This window comes from Saccostrea cucullata, unplaced genomic scaffold, assembly GCF_032062105.1.
Source record: "Saccostrea cucullata isolate Sc308-1 unplaced genomic scaffold, CSIRO_AGI_Scuc_v1 ctg754, whole genome shotgun sequence".
Taxonomy (NCBI): domain Eukaryota; kingdom Metazoa; phylum Mollusca; class Bivalvia; order Ostreida; family Ostreidae; genus Saccostrea; species Saccostrea cuccullata.
The window spans coordinates 254,813-272,607 of NW_026927699.1; the positions used below are offsets into that span (position 1 = coordinate 254,813).

General features: G+C 34.1%; 1 long non-coding RNA gene across 1 annotated transcript; it reads left to right on the top strand.

Moving 5' to 3' along the window:
- The first annotated feature begins 2,063 nt into the window (after positions 1-2,063).
- On the top strand, positions 2,064-4,114 carry LOC134275272 (uncharacterized). The gene is made up of 3 exons (XR_009993788.1): positions 2,064-2,139; positions 3,749-3,901; positions 4,023-4,114. It is a non-coding gene; the product is annotated as an uncharacterized LOC134275272 (long non-coding RNA).
- Positions 4,115-17,795: the final 13,681 nt, after the last annotated feature.

Consider the following 17,795-nt stretch of genomic DNA (forward strand, 5'->3'; position numbering starts at 1 on the left):
GGTGTGTGGAGACAGTTGCCTCAAGCAGTAGGAGCGATTGATGGCACATCACATCGCATATATATGCCATCAAATGAACCCCAAAGGCTTTATTATAGTGGGCATCGTAAATTTCACTGTGTCCACACACAGGTTGTCATTGACAATAGCTTAAACATCTAGAATCATTCATGTAGAATCGGGATTTCTGGGCCATAATAACGACGCCCAAACATTTCGAATGATGACATCCAAAGGGGTTGGTAAAACACTGGATTTTCCAAGAGGTTGCTATCTTTTGGGAGACTGTATATATCCTTCCAGACACCCAATCGTCACCCCGTTCACTGAAGCTCAATTACGTCGTCAACCAGAAAATGTTAGAAGAGAGTATCAGAACGTTAACAGGAAATTTAGCAAATACCGGGTCTATGTAGAACACATAATCAAGTTGATAAAAATTTTCAGAGTCATTTCAACTTTATTTCGCCATTCCCGATTACATATCAGTGACATTGTCTGTCTTTGCGCATGTTTAGCGGCAAGACGAACAAAGTTGTTCTTCTTATGAACTATGTCATAGTGCAGTATTTGGTTGTTTTTATTGTCCCTGTCGCATATTTTTTACTCATATGGAGACAATTTGCCGGTGGATCGAGAGTTGCAAAATGTGACCTTTTTTCGGCACTAATGGCCATTGAGCAGTGAGGGATCTTTTTTTCTGCCAACACCTATTGCGACGCAGATAAATGCTAACATTCTAAGGACCGGTCTCCAAGCCCGAACCGCGACGTGAGGATCAATTTCTTACTTAATTCGCGACTCTACAGCAGAGGCAATGCGCCACGTGGGCGACTAATGTAATGGTTTTGAAGATATAATGTTAATTTTGAATAAAACAGTTAATTACTTACATGCTCATTTTATGAGTACTCATTAATAAAATAATAAAGACATACACCAGTTTAATGCACATTTATACTGAAATAATTATCATAACCCCCATGCTGTACTGCCAGTTAATAGGCTTTATTTAAAAGGGGTATGAGAAAAAGCATATATAATGAGTTAGACATCGGGATCGAGATGCTTCTCATGCCTCGATACGGATACGGATACGTCAGATAGAACAATCTCTATTTAGAACTATATGTACATGTAATGCATGCTTATCATACAAATAATATACCGTTTATATCGTTTTTTAATTATTATTTTTTTTCTTTTGATGATGGATTTTTGCAATTTTTGCTATCATTTTAAGAAAGAAGAATAATAAAACAGGCAGGAGTTATATAAGATATTGTGTGTCGTAGAAAGTATTACCAGTTTTGACTTTTTTAAATCATAAAATAATTCGAAGTTGCATCAATTATTAATGTTTTTAAACTGACAGGGCATGCATTTACTCGGGAACGGGCTAATCCAATGGTCTCTGACTCTGAATATAAAGGTCAAATCAAGCATTCAAAGCCTTGTAGTGTTAGTCTCCATCCTTAGACGTAACATCCATGCAAGGTCAACGTAAGGCTTATAGTTTCCTGGAAAGAAGACCTGCTCTCTAAAATTTAACCGTGTCATTCCTAAGATTAAATTGCAGCAGCATATGATACCTTGACTGGTACTTGTAAAATGAATACATCGCTTAACTCTTCCATCTTGCAATTCTAATTTGGCAACGACAAACATGTAGAAGTTTTTAAACAATCTAGCATGCCGATGTTGTCAAAGACACCAACACCAATGGTATCACATAAGCTCCCCCAACATGGTTTATGTGGACTCTCTTTAAACGTAGCTACAGGGGGGGGGGGGAGGGCTGCCCCCCACCCAACTTTTTTCCCAACATTGCCTTTACTGTTGAAAATGTCCATTGAAAGGTTGGTTCCCCCCCCCACTTCTTACCACAGTATGGTGAAATAAAGGAAATGTAGTATTGTATGCAAAAAATTGGAAGTGAAAAGGAAATAGGACTCATTCGTCATATTTATGACGTCAGGTGTTGCTGGTGTACTAGAGGTGGTTACGTAAACGCTTTAATCACCGCGGCGCTTGTAACAATGTAAACAAATGGACGTGTCCAGTGGAGCCAAACGGAGGGGCTGAATCGATCTTTAATCGAGCTGTCACAACCGGGAGAAAGGTTTATCCGAATCTTGGGTAATTATTGTTTGTAAATAATATACATTTATGGAAACTTTCTAAGAATTATCGAGTGTAACATGCTTATATGACGAAGATAGTACAACGACAAAGCGTTGAGTTTACAATCGACATTTTTGTAGATTGTCAGATGTATTATTATCTTTACCACATACACAAACACTAGATTCAAATGGAATGCATTAGTATATGATATGAATGCCTATGGCTATATTTTGTTATTTATTCCTTTTTACATGACAATCATCGCAGCTATGTTACATACTGTTGCATTTCGTTTTTGTTGTTTAAAAGAGCAAGGTCCCAAATGATCATCAAGGGTAATTAAGTGCAATGTAATATTCATTGCAAGGCAAATACAAACTAAACATTCATTTTATTTGAACAGATTACAAAAAAAAAAAAAAATAAAATAAAATAAACAAAACTGAAACAAACATCATATTTCAACCCTCACCATTAGACTCTCTAGATCCTACACAGAGATACATTTATTGACCATTTATTGATATTGGATAAAGATAACTGATTTCCGATCAGCCTCATATTGTTTGTTTTTTTTATATTAAAAAAAATTGAGACTGGTACTTTTACTTTGATGTAAGTCGCCCACATTTCACAGTGGTTAGAGCTGAACCTAATGTCGCAGGTTCAAATCCACTGCATTACATGGAGATGCCCTGGGATCATGAAAAATCTTAAGCTTAAGTCAAAATTTTTATGGTGTGCTGAAGTGTTGTAAAACTCAAAATCAAAAATACTGATAAATATTGCATCACTATTTTGCTGTTAACTGCCAATTTAGAGATTAAGTTGACAATTAATAAACATTTTACTGAAGATTAAAATTTGACCTAAGTCTAAGGTTGTTTCATGATACTTGGGCCTGTCCTACAGATGAGACCGTATAAACCGTTGTTCTGTTTTGCAGTAGGTTTTGGCACAAAAAAGATCCATCACTGCTCAATAGCCCACAGTGCCGAGAATAAGTATATTTGCAGTCCGCCATCAGCAAATGATGGTGTCTCCATATGAGTAAAAAATTCTTAAGAGGGACATTAGACAACAAACAAACATAGAATTAATATGTGCCCTTATACTTCATACTGTATATGAATAATTTGAAATTTATTTGTTCTGTACACATTTTTTTCATAGTCAGTAGCTACATGTATACTTAGAGCATAACACCTTTGTTATTATAAAGGTAAAAATGAGTACAAATATTTTAAAGTTATAATTTGCTAGGTCCATTTTGTACAGTACCGGTATTTACGCTTCTATAATGTGATCCTTAACAACCTAGTTTGCTGTAACATTTACAATTCATTAAGTCGGAAAATTATACTCAGTAATTAAATAAAACCTGCTGCATGTAAAAATAAATAAAAGGAATATATACTTGTAGTAGCTGTTATTGTACAACTAAATAGAAAAAACATATAATTTTACAGTCCTTTGAAAAAAAATTTATAATCAGGACTATGGATAGACCTCACTTACAGGCTGACTGTATATTTGTTTCTAAATAAAAGCCTGTACTGAGTAAATTGCGTTATTTTTAAATTATTTAAGAATATATATTTTTTCATTTTATTTTATTTAGGAGATCAGCAGGTAAAATAAGATGTCAAAGCTTACAGGGAGCTTTATTAGTGGCTGGATGGTACATGTAACATGAAAATTCTATTTTTCCCCATCCAATTCATGAAATGGCATCCATCCTATTGTCAGTGCTGCCAGGGGAAAAAAAGAACTGGTATGTAATTGCATTTCTGTTTTTTTAAATAATAGAAAGTACTCATAAATTAGACCTATGCAATACTTCAATGCTTCCAATATTAATTCTTAAAAAATGTATTTCCTTTTATTATCACTAGGTGTATTACAACCTAAGACAAAGTGCTGAGATGTTTGGCAGTCCTATACATTCCCAGAGAGAATGTTCTGCTGGAAATATGGGGCAACATTCAGCCTGTTCACACATAGACTACTTATGCTCATGCTTGGAAAATTCTCTAATAGAAGAAATATCGGTACACTGATCTTGTATGCAGTATCTTCACAAACTTACAATTACAATAGTAAGGATTCCATTCTAATTTGAAAAGTACATCAATTTTATTTATAAATTTTAAATATTTAAAGACAGTTTAATTTACCATAAAACAAGTACAGTCATGATAATGCTATTTACTCTATATTAATTGCTACTCATTCTTATTTGAAGGGATTCCATCAAAAACTGCAAGAGAAAAGAAGCTGATGTACTCAAACAAGCCCTGGCAAGAGAAATTAATTTGTGAAATGAAAGAATGCACAGACTTAACATTTTAATATTGGTTTGTACAAAAACTGACATTGAAGTAGCGGGCTTCATATTTTAGCTGCTTTTGCACAGACGAGGATGTGCTTATTCATGAATACCACTAAGAATTCATTTATAAATAGAATATACGACACAAATATTTGTAGCGCTAATTCATGATTATGCCAACAACTCCATATCCATTGATTGCGCTAAATTTTGAAAACGCCAAATTATGTACATGTACAGTATCTTTCCAAAGCTTGAACTTTTCTCTGTTAAGGATTTTGCTTATTTTATTCATGGCTGTAAATAAATAAAACAATAAAGATTGTATTAAATAGTTATACATATTTATTTCTTTCATTCTTAAATTTGAGCATGCAGGTACAATGTTCTTGGAAACCAATGTTCGTAGATTTGACGAGTCTCTCTTGCCCATGGATTTTGTTAACATATTGATTGAATCTACATTATCAATGAGTTATTACATACCCATGAAGCTGTTGGACTTGTATTGCTGGAGTTTTAAAGTCCAACACTGGATGTCAAGTTTACTGCATCCTTTTTTAGTCTACTCTTGTCTCCTGTAATCAAGGAACTGTGCAAACATTATTTTTGTTTTGTAATTGTCTTGAGTTAAAATAGAATATCATATAATCAATATTTACCCAGGGAAAACCAAAGACCCTACTCATACTAATCAAGCGGCGAAAAAATATCTCATTATTTCTGGTGTTGAAATTTAAAATATATAATAAAATTTAACATTGATATTAAATTATAAATTGCAGTATTTATTCCATTTGCTAACAAATCAAGTTAATTCTATGGGAACATCAACATATCATACACTCTATTTGTATACTTTTAAAAGAAAACTGCCATTGTACATTAAATCCATCAGATTTAATCCTATTGAATTTAAAAGTGCTGTGTCTGTCTGTTTAACAACAAAATCACAAAGCAACACAAGCTTTAGACATTTTAATTAGATTTCAAACTTTTGAAATAATATATTAAATAATATTGCCATATGTCAATTTATTAAGACACTATTAATATAAATAGTTCAAATGTCTTTTGACGAGAAAAAAAATAAAAAGGGAGTTCACTTTTTTTTTCAATTTAAGACACCAAGTCAATATGTTTTATACTGTATTTATAGTAACTCATTTTTATGGTTAAATCTATATATGATGTAATGATATATACTTCGTAAGGTACTAATTAAGATTAATCAAAATCAATATTTTACCAAAAATCTAATCCTTAATATCGCCGACTCCAAAATTCTGGTGACAAGCGACATCGTGTTTACCAAGCTTCCATAGTCAGCTTATCATCTTCATGACCGATTTGGCGTCACTTTTCGTCTGTAAAAGAAGTCTGGATCTGAAAATAACAAGTGTCCACAACCTCTAAAACATCCTGGCACACCACAGAGAGTTGGCATTCCTTACAAATTAATTAATTTGGAGGTATATGTCCAGGAGAAACCACAGTGTCTCGCCACGCTACCAATTGTTTACACTCAGTCAAGCGCTTGACAACCACCTCTAAAACCGCAGCGCCACCCGATGGTTAATGACGTGAATGCATACTATTGGCCTTAAAAAGTTGACCACAACCCCAACCCCCAACCCCCCTCCCACCCCCCAAGAAATAGCATTTTTGAGGGCAAGGTCCTTTTTTGTCAACCTTTACAAGTAAGTAAAAGAAATTCTCTGGTTGGCCCCCCACTTTCAAAAACGATGCTACGTGCCTGGATAGCAGTTAGAAACCCAAATTGTTCATGTTCATTTCTTTTGACCTTTTGAAATATGATTACTTATTTAACTATCTGTTAGGTGCTTTACGTTATTTTCTTTCTTTGCTTCATAAAAAACGCTTTAAATATATATTTAAATCAACCTTTAAACATTAATTTCATAATTTGAATTTAATGCTTTCTATTGATGTTTCTAAATGTATAAGAGATACATGCATGCTCAAGGCAAGCTCAGGTTCAGGTTTGAAGTACCTAATGATCGATTGTTTGACTTATGTTCTTGATTTTGTGATAAAGAAATTATTTCCCAGAAGGACACAAATAGAAACAAGATAAGACTCGTCCTTCGGATGAAATGCATTCGCAGTGGTTAGGCAGTCTGCTCTAGAGTCGCGAAGTAAGGCATTGATCGCGGGTTCGAATTCCACTGTGGGAAGTGGACACTGGTCCTTCGGATGATATAGGTCCCGCGTCAAACTTGCTGCTTGGGAAGGGATTCTGCTCTAGAGTAGCAAAGATCCTTAAAGGAGTTGATCCTTATGCTGCGGGTTCGAATTCCACTGTGGGGCGTAAGTCAGATCCAAGTTAGTAAAATGAAATACATGTACATCAAATACACTTAAAGCATTTTCCAAGCACTCGCAGTGCTTAGGGAGTCTGCTATAGGGTCGCGAGGTAAGGAGTTGATCCTTAAGTCGCGGGTTCAAATCCCACTGAAGGACGTGAAGACCGGTCCTGCGGATGATAGGTTCCGTGTCGCACTTGCTGCTTGGTTAGGGAGTCTGCTCTAGAGACGCGAAGAAAGGAGTTGATCCTTACGCCGCGGGCTCGAATCCCACCGATGGACCTGAAGACCAGTCCTGCGGATGAAAGGTTCCGTGTCGCACTTGCTGCTGGCACGACAAGACCCCTTTCTGTTTAATGGCCCATGTGCAGGAGAAAATGCACCGGCAATTGGTTGTGATCCACATCATTGAAAAATTCTCGAGAGAGACCTTAAATAACTAAAGAGCAATCATTTTTCTTGCATTTCTGATTGATGTAGGTCATAGTAGTACTGGGACCATATATACGTCCACCTCGTCACCGACGTCAATGCTATCAATCTCATTTAGATGCAATTAAAATTAATTTGGAAAAATGGCAGTGAGAATGCTACTCTGTAACAACACAATTACCTTTTGAAATTGAATGAACATTTAATCTTTTTGTTAGATGCAGAACGTTGATTTCTTTCTTTTTGCTAAATGTTTGAAATAAATATTTAAATCAAACCACAACTCTTCTTTTCAAAGTTAGGACTAAAGGGTTAGGACTAAATGTTTTCTATTGAGTTTCCTTAAGAGGCCGTGTCAGTAAGCATTGAGCTTCACCCTATACATGTATAATCATGGAAAGTGGAAAAATTTATTTCTTGCTCAAATTTTGTGAACATAATGCATATGATTAGTCCTTCAAAAAAATATATCTACCCGGTCAAATGACCTCTTGTTTCCATGGCAACCAGTGCATTTTGTCATACTTTATCAGAGAAATATGTGGACTGGCATATCCTGTTATAATTCATATATTTGACATCAAAACTCTATGTATAATTTAATAATGTGGATCATAAAGTGCTTTGAACTATTTTTTTCTATTTTATAAGAAAAATTTAATTTGTGCTTCATTTTATTAAGATTTTACCGGTAGAATTATATCCCATAAAGAGCTATGTGGTTTACAAATGCTGTGCACCTTAAGAAATTTCTATATATATCTGTAGAAGGAGAATGTTCTGTTCAATGTATTAAATAAATAAAATTGGGTAGTCACTTAAGACTTTAAGTAAAATATCAGATTGAATTGTTGGAAAACTCTTTTGAAAAACGATTGGATTGTCTCCCTTGCATGAGCTCTCTAGTAAAGGAGACCGGAAAGAATGGAACTACATCAGTCCAGTCCAGTACGAAAATTCGTAATATTACGAAAAAACGTAAGATTACGAGAAAGCGTCATATTACAAGTTATCGTAATATAAAACTTATATTACAATTTTTCGTAATGTAGTTAAATTACGAATACGCATAATATAGCAGATTGTAAGAGACTATATTACGAGTTTTCGTAATCCAAGACAAATTCAAGCATTGCAAGAAATTGAGTGGTGGGTACCAAAGTATGACGTCAGTAATATATCAGATTCCACATCTACTGATAGCACGCGGTCAGTTTGGTCAGTTACACCTATCAGAAAGCATGGAAATTCAAGAAGAAAGTACCGCCAGCGATGGGTGAGTGGACAATTTCTTTAATTATTCTTTTATAGGAATTTTCCCAAGGATAAGACCAATTTTCCAGTAAATTTCAATATTCGATTCAGCATGTCGCATTGGTCTATATTACCCGAACTCCCTACTTTTCTTGCGAAGTCTACCCTAAAAATCACACCCTCGTCTCGTAATACAATTGTTCGTGCAATTCTTATTGAAACACACAGAATTCAAATCTCAGTAAGAGTCGTACAAGTTATCGCCCGTGACATCTCGTAGTAAACGTCATATTTTGCTACCCGCCACTCAATTTCTTGCAATGCTTGAATTTGTCTTGGATTACGAAAACTCGTAATATAGTCTCTACAATATGCTAAATTACGCGTATTCGTAATTTGACTACATTACGAAAAATTGTAAAATAAGTTTTATATTACGATAACTTGTAATATTACGCTTTCTCGTAATCTTACGTTTTTTTCGTAATATTACGAATTTTCGTACTGGACTGGACTGTACATGTAACAACAATAAGAGGAAATGTGGAAGAAAAGGGAAAACTTCCAACTTGGAGTAGTTGAACAAAAACATATAATGGTATGTGAAATATGTATTTTGATGTACATCTTTGAGTAAACTTTTGATAACTTTATCTCTTTAAAGCAAGAATAAAGATTAGGACGGTACTTTAAGATTTATTTCTCTACCGTTATCCTATGATGTGATACAGATGATGCAACGAACTTACTGCCTTACAGGTAATTAAGAGCAACCAGTTATATGACCACTAGGCCTAATGTTTATTTTATGCAGTTGTTAGATTACTCCTAATACAATTAAAGATAGATAAATGCTAATAATGATATTTAAAATAATTTATGCCTATGCTGTTTATGTTTTAAAGAGGTCATGAGGTCACACTGCTGGTAAGACTCAAGTCCCTATATACACACATATTATACAATTAATTACCCCTTGTGAGGTCAACATGGTGAAATAAGGACCCTCGACCTGGCCCTCGAGGTGACTTGACCTGACCGAGGCCGCGTAGCGGCCGAGGTCAGGGCAGGTCATCGAGTGGGCCAGGTCGAGGGTCCTTCTTTCACCATGTTGAACTCACATGGGGTAATTAATTGCTTTATTATACCGATATATATTGAAAAGTATGAATTTCTAACGGTTATCAATTCTTTCTTTGATCGGGATCGGGATTCGCTACAGACCGGTGTACCAGTGAAAACTGTCGCTAGTGCTCAGTGTCGCTCTAAAAAAAGCGGTAGCCTTGCAATTCGGCACTCGTATAATTAGACCCAGAGAAAGTTGTAATCGCCTTATAAAGACGCAATTAGTGTTTAAAATGAAGTAAAATCGAAGTAATAAAGTTCCAAGACTGTCAAAGAATTCTGGTTTTTTGAATATTTTCAGAAAAATCTTGAAAAATAAGTGTTTGACATTCGACGCTATTGCATCGAGATCGGCATCTGGTCTGGGCTTTCATATGATACTTCATCTCTAAAATTACATAAGAAGAAGGGCAATATATGACTAATTTAATTAGATATTTATTAATTGACTGAAAAAAAACTATTTGGGAAAAGAAAGCGACAGCAGAAGTGTACTATAAACTGTTTAATGTTTTTAAACATCGAGATCGGCATCCAACTTAATCAGCTGTTTGCACTCGAGAGAACAAATTATGATTAGTAATAAGTAAACTCGCAATCAAAACCGATCTATTGTAAGTAAGAAAGTATTTTAACAAGATAAAATAAAAATAATTATCGTTTGTTTTGCCGATAAATGCAATGCAAGACACAAGTAAGGTTAAATTATGGTCTCGCCACTTGCAACCAGTATAGAATACTTCAAATAAAGTTGCGACGCGAATTTCCTCTATTTATTGTGGTTTTAATGTGTCTAAAATGCTGAAAGTTTTTTTCTTGTACACAAAGACTAATGTGGATTTTCCCTATGAATGTTAAGGTGTTAACATTCTCTGTCATAAATTAAAAACTGAGCAGTTTTCAATCAATTTTCATCATACATATTTGGTTAGATGAGTTCTGTTCACATTGATTCATTATATATTCAATGATGATCCATGATAGGTGACATTCAGTAAGATGCTTCGATTTAACCAAAGGGACTTAATTATGATAAAAATAGTAATATCATTTATAGTGATTTAGCATCTTTTTTTTGAAAGTGTGTGTGGTGGGAGGGGGCGGAGGGGGGCTTTCAAGGGTGTTGCTAACACCCGGCTTTCAATGAACATTTTTAATACAGTAAAACTAAAAGTTATGTCTGGAAAATAGTGGGGGGGGGAGCAAGCCCCCTGGCCCCCTGTTGCTACGTGACTGATTTACTAAAAAAGAATAGATTTGTGAAATTTTCTGATTGGTAAACTCGTATATTTTAAAATAATTTGCTTAAATGTCATGAATAAAGTAAGTTTTTTTGATACAATAATTTGAATGTTTGTCATAAACATAAAACACATTTATTTCAATAGCCATTATTCTGATTATTCAACAATATAAATATCTAAATGCAAAAATAAATAATTTTTTTATATAAATAGATGCATTTTAGTTTTGATATAAAGTCTACAGAAGTCCATTTGAGTCACCTTTGGCTCCATTTGGGTAAATCGACACACCGTTCAGTAAGATGCAATGTCACTGAAATATTGTTAATGTTGGGATAGACAGTTCATTTTCATTACAGTGATGATAAACTTAGATTTATAACTTCAAACATCTATCAGTGTCTAGAGTCCACACACAATATAAAATTATATATCATACAAAGAGATGAAACCAGATTAGTAAAGTGAAAAAAAACCATCTTGCATATGCACTACAATGCTAGACAAGCTACCAGTAAGACAACTCTCAACTAGTGCTAATTGTAACGGGGACCGTTACAGATGTTCCCCAAACGCTTCCCATGTCCCTTATCGTGCCTTATTCCTCTAAGACCTTTTATAAATATGCTAAGTATCCCAGGATTTCATTTAAGAATATAAAAGTTACAATGGTTTCAACTATCAACGATGTATTGTTTAACGTTTTGCATGCGCGCACACGTACATGTACATGCATATGCAAGATGATTATGGCATGTTGATTAAGCAATTAACATATCTTTCTATCCCGGGAATCAAAGAAAAAAAATACATATAGAAATTTAACATTTTTCAAGCATAAGTCATATTTCTAATATATCGATTCACATTTTATTTCTCTACTTATTTTAACCTCGGGCTCAAAGTTGGTTTTATTTCGACGACAAGGCAGGGTTAAAGTCGACTAAGGGTATCACGCCAATACCTAACCAATCAAAATGAACTTATTCAATAGTAGTTCCATACATGGAAAAGGGATTTTCCTTTCTGTTCAGAATTTTTTTTAATATTTCCTCTCAGGCCATTTTGACAACTCTGATACCTGTGCCTGGTAAATTTTATATACTTTGTAAATAAATATATAAAGGTTTTTTGACCGGAACTATTCATTTTTTCCAATGCATAGGGGGCTACTCTCTGGGTTTTACAAGAGATGTTTAAAAAGACATTCGTGTCAGCTAATGTGACCTATATTGTTTAACACCTTCTTATTAATATTTTTTCATGAATGCAAATATCTGATTATTTTACGAAGGAATTTTAAACACGACAGGATTTGTAATTTTTTCTGTATAAATTAATAATTTCTATATACTTTGGAAACTCAAATGAAATATTTTAATACACTTTCCTCGAGCTCTTTTCTGCAGTTTTCCTGAAATTTTATGTGGGTCCGAGGTGTTATTTGAGTTTAACAGTGATTCTCTACGTTGCCATTAATTTGATTTGTTTGTGTGTGGGGTGGGGCGGGGGGGTGGGTGGGGGTATATTTATTCTTAACCTATTTAACGTTGGAGTTGAATCTTGTATCTTATTCCAAGAACTTAAGATTGATTGTGACATTTGGATGAAAGGTCAAGGTCATTAAAAACCACCACCTCTTTAACTTCTAACTTGTCAACCGAAATAAACTCTGAAAGGTGTTTCTAGATACATGTACATGTACTTCATGTTTCTTTTTACCCTTGGGTCAAGGACAAAGGTTAAGGTCGATTTCAAGTTCATAGGTCAAGGTGATTTTGGTAAATGGCTAATATCAACATTTTATTCAGGTCACCAGTGACCTTGACCTAAGTTTCAAGGTCAAGGGTAAAAAGATCTGCATGCTTCAGTATGTTACATGTCTTGACATTTAGAAGTTCTTAATTCTGCATGAACATCAAACACTCAAGTATACTGTCTTTTAATACATTGTGTGCGGTCGCATGTGCATGCACGTCCATGCATTTACTTTTGATAGTAGTATAATGTAGGCAATCATTATATCTATTCATATTTGAAATTTCACCCTGTATTATTGAGAACCAAGAAAGTTGTAGGCATTTAAAGTTTTAGCCAATCAGATTGCAGCACACGTGCATGTGCGTGCGTTCATGATTATTCTTATATATTGTGCTGTAGATCTTCATAATGTAAGACTATGTTCAAAATTTCAAAGGATTTTGTCAGAAAACAAAATAGATATTTAGACTTTTAGTTTCAGCCAATCGCAGCGAGGGGCACCTGCATGCGCGTGAAATCTTGCTATTTTGACCATGTCATCATGTCTATACTACTATTATATCCTTATATTATGAGTTTCAAAGCATTTCATCCAATATTTAAAAAATTACGGCTTAATCTATTATATTGGTCATTTCACGTGTTACACGTGCGCGCACATGCACGCACGTGCGCGCAAAATGACCTTCGTTCCGCACATCTACATAACATACCTAGTGACCCTAAAAAGGTTTCACCTAGATCGGATGAGTAGTTTACGAGAACACTCGCGGACAAAAAAGTACCGGAGAACAAAGAAAAAATTCAGAAAAAGTAAAAACAATATGTTCCCAAACTTCGTTTGGGGAACATAATTATAAGAACTTACCCAGTATTTGAAGACAAAATCACTTAGTTTGGTAGATATTTTATGCGATACTTAAGCAAAAATTGACATCATGTTTTGTGGGGAAAAAATCAGAGAATTCTAAATACATGTATTGGTCACTTGGTAGCTTACATTTTAGAATCCCTTAATGCTGTTTAAATGCAGTACAGACTGCAAGTCTGTTACGAAATGCAGTGTAACTTAATATGTTCCTTGTAAAGTAGAGGGCTGATATTTGGACACATATATTACGAGATGTTTAATGTACTGTAAAGGTCAATGTCATATCAAGAGGTTAAAGATAAAAAGTTAAAGAAAAAATATTGTGATGAAATATCTATAAAACTATCAGTTCAATTTTCCTTATTTTGACACAATTTATTCTGGGACCCATTAGAATCATTCTGTTGATTTTTTTGTAAAAATTGAATTATACATTTTCTTGTGAGATAACTTTGTGTGTAGCATAGTTACTTGTGAATTATTTTCAATTCTGACACTTATATGTATGCTCTATTTTTACATAATATCTTATTCAAATTTACCAGTATCATTATAACTAAACTTATTGAATTCAAGTACCAGTAACAATAATATTGTCTTTATAAACAGCATCATGCAAGTTTTCAATAAATTAATTGATAATGTTGAAAAACGTTGAATGTCTGATTTCACAACTTTCTTACAGGCCATATTTCAAACTATGTGGACAAAAATGTGTGATTAAATTTCTTTCATATCATATAAAGAAGAGATTTTGTATCCTAGAGCAAAAGATCAAAGTATCAGAGAAATTGAATTTGGGGAAAAAATTGACCTATCTATTTTTTACCGCCTTAAATCAAATTTGAAATCCATTTTAAATTACTATAAAATCCAAATAATTCATTAGTTTGTACACATGTTGTAAGTGTTTAATGACAGATTGACAATTGTTTAAGATATTTGAGAAATTACATTTTAACCTGAAATTCAATTGAACGGCTTGATGAAATAAAATTTCTCTTAACATACATTTTTTTCTTACTGTACTAACATTTATTATACTTTTTGTTAAACATTATTCTATAAAAAAGTGAAGACAATACAAGTATAAGAAATGAGTATTGTTAATAGAGCTGTGCTGAGAGTAGGAGTAATTTCACTCTAATGATCTGATGTCCCCTTCGGATCTTTTCCTTTTATGAGAGAGGAGAAAAACAATGCAGACCAGACTGGGATTCAAACCGTGCCCCCCTGAATCTCCGGTCAGGTCTCAAATAACCAACTGAGCTATCCGGCAACTGGCGATCAAACTGGGCTGACTGACACATTCCTCCCTTCTTAAAGGTCTTGGTTTAAAGACCCCCAACCCAGGATCATCCCTGGCAGGCTCTCACTTTTAGTTCCAGGGTATATGGCACATCACCAAATGTGACTAAGCCCCACCACTTGCTGTACAACAAACTTTCATTGTATTATCTCTAAACTTGTTGACGTTTGCCGAAATCTATATTTCAGCCATGAATGAAAAGCTGTGCAAGTTTCAGACGCTAATTAGGTTACATCATCTGACTGAAAGACCAAGGTTGGCTGAGAATCTTACTATTATGACCAAATTTAGTTTTTGTGATGGACAAAACTACAGATTGATAGAAGTACAGACGGATGAGATTAATATTGTCCCCCCCCCCCACTTTTGCAAAGGCGGGGACAATAATATACAGATATTACTATAATAAAGAGAACTCTGCAAGAACACTTTTTTATTACACAAAATAACTTTCATTGTTTTAATGATAGGTAGACTTGTAAAAAATAGATGATTAAAAATGAGTAAAAAATACCTTTTTTAGTGTTCTTCAAAGACCAAGATAGGCCAGCATGAGAGGTATAGTATAGAGTATGAAATGCATGTAAAGTATATTTTATTGTTGGTAGTTTCATGATAATTATGATGAATTGGTAGCAGACAGATACTAGACTAATTATTTTGATGGTCCTAGGGATACAATTTTTCTTGTTTTTTGGCAACAATATAAGTTTTTTTAAGTCAATTTATGGATCTTCTAAATTGATGTGCTGTCACATGCGTGGTGCAGTGGTTAGAAATTTTCTAGAGTTGCAAAGTAAGGGGTTGGTTCTTATGTTTTGGTTTCAAATCCCACTGTTGGGCGTGGAGACTGCTCCTTTGGATGAGACAGCATGCATTGAGGTCTTGTGTTGCAATAGGTGTTGGGACAAAAAAAGACCCCTCACAGAAAGGAGGTTATTCATAGTCAAGGTGGAGTCTACAGTCAGAGGAAGTTCATAGTCAAGGTGGAGTCTACAGTCAAGGTTCAAGGGGTAGTTCATAGTCAAGGTGGAGTCTATGGAGTCTACAGTCAAGGGAAGTTCATAATCAAGGTGGAGTCTACAGTCAAGGTTCATGGGGTAGTCATAGTCAAGGTGGAGTCTACAGTCAATGTTCAAGGGATAGTTCATAGTCAAGGTGGAGTCTACAGTCAGCAGGTAGTTCACAATAAAGGTGGAGTTTACATTAAAGGTTCAAAGGGAAGTCCATAGTCAAGGTGGAGGCTACAGTCAAGGAAAGTTCATAGTCAAGATGGAGTCTACAGTCAAGGTTCAAAGGGTACTAAGTAGTTTATAGTCAAGGTGGAGTCTACAGTCAGAGGAAGTTCATAGTCAAGGTGGAGTCTACAGTCAATGTTCAAAGGGTAGTTTCTAGTCAAGGTGGAGTCTACAGTCAGGGGAAGTTCATAGTCAAGGTGGAGTCTACAGTCTCGCGTAGTTCACAGTAAAGGTCAGGGATGGGGTCGATTACTTTCAAAAGTAATCAATTAAATTACAATAACTTTGGATTTTAAAAGTAATTGATTACAGGCTGATTACAGACATTTTTAAAAGTAATCAGTTGCATCTGATTACTTTTCCTTCATGTAATCATGATTACTTATGATTACTTTAGTTTACATTAAGTTTTAATTTTTTGTTTAATATTCAAGGACAACATCATGTTTTTATTCTTCCTATTTTAAATATCATTAATATTTTTTAGGTAGATTTCAGACAAAGTCTGGTTGTATACTGTAGAAGCACATATTTTCGTGGGGATAAAATTTCGTTGATTTGTCATCAAAAATAGTTTCGTTGGCATTTAATTTCGTTGTATTGAATGTAATTCTATTCAATATATAGTAATATAAAATTTCGTGTGGGATTTAATTTCGTTGATAATCGTTAACAACGAAATAAACGAAATTTAATCCCCCACGAATATTTGTGCTTTTACAGTATGTCTTTATATAGATGCATGATATTTATCTTATATCACCTGATTTCTATCTTTGATACAAGTAAATATCTTGTTTCTATTGAGAGAATTAGAAAAAAAGAATTTATAATAGTTTTTTTAATAAATCAAACTGGACATAATGATCGATGGGCAGGGATAAAGGGAATCGATAGGGAACTTTTACACAAGTAATTGACATTCTTGACGAGTGATGGACTTTTCAATTAAACTGCCAGTTATTACCTGGTAGATGTTCAGAATCAGAATCAGAATCAGTTTATTCGCTCAAACCATACAGCATGGTACATGAGGAACATAAAGTATATACAATGTCTATAATGTCGTCAGAGGTACATTAGTATAAATATACACACATATAAATAATTAATATAAATACATATACGTAAATAAATGTTTTACAACTGCATGTAGAGAGGATGTACATATAGTACATGTAATAATAAAGTATATGCAAAAAGAAAATACCAGGAGGACAGCTAAGAAGGACAGACAGTCTCAAATATTTTTGAAATAAATGTACATAGTTTTTGTAAAGATTGTATATTTGAATTGGCCATGAGTTCATAAAACTTGACAACATTTGGTCTGGTGCAGTAACTTTTGTGTAAAAATTTTTTTCTTATCTCTGAAAAAGCTGTACACTCTAAAATGTAGTGGTATTCATCGCCTATCTTTCCATTGTTACAAACTAAACACACTCTATCATTTAATGGGGTGCCACACCACCTCCCTGTTTCGACAGGTAGATGATGATTTGAGGTACGCATTTTCATCAATAGCTTTCTTTGTTTTGGGCGTAAATTTTTAATGTAGCTTTCAAATCCGAAATTGGTTTTAAAAATTCTGTAAATCTGACCTTTGGAAGAACTATTTATGTCATTTGACCATTTTTGAATGAACTGGTCTTTTAAATTCTGATTTACAATAGCACTTAGCCATTTAGCATTGACAACACCTTGCTCATTCCATATAAATGAAAGTCCACAATTATTTAGAATTTTTTGAATACATTCAATCCATTGACATTTAA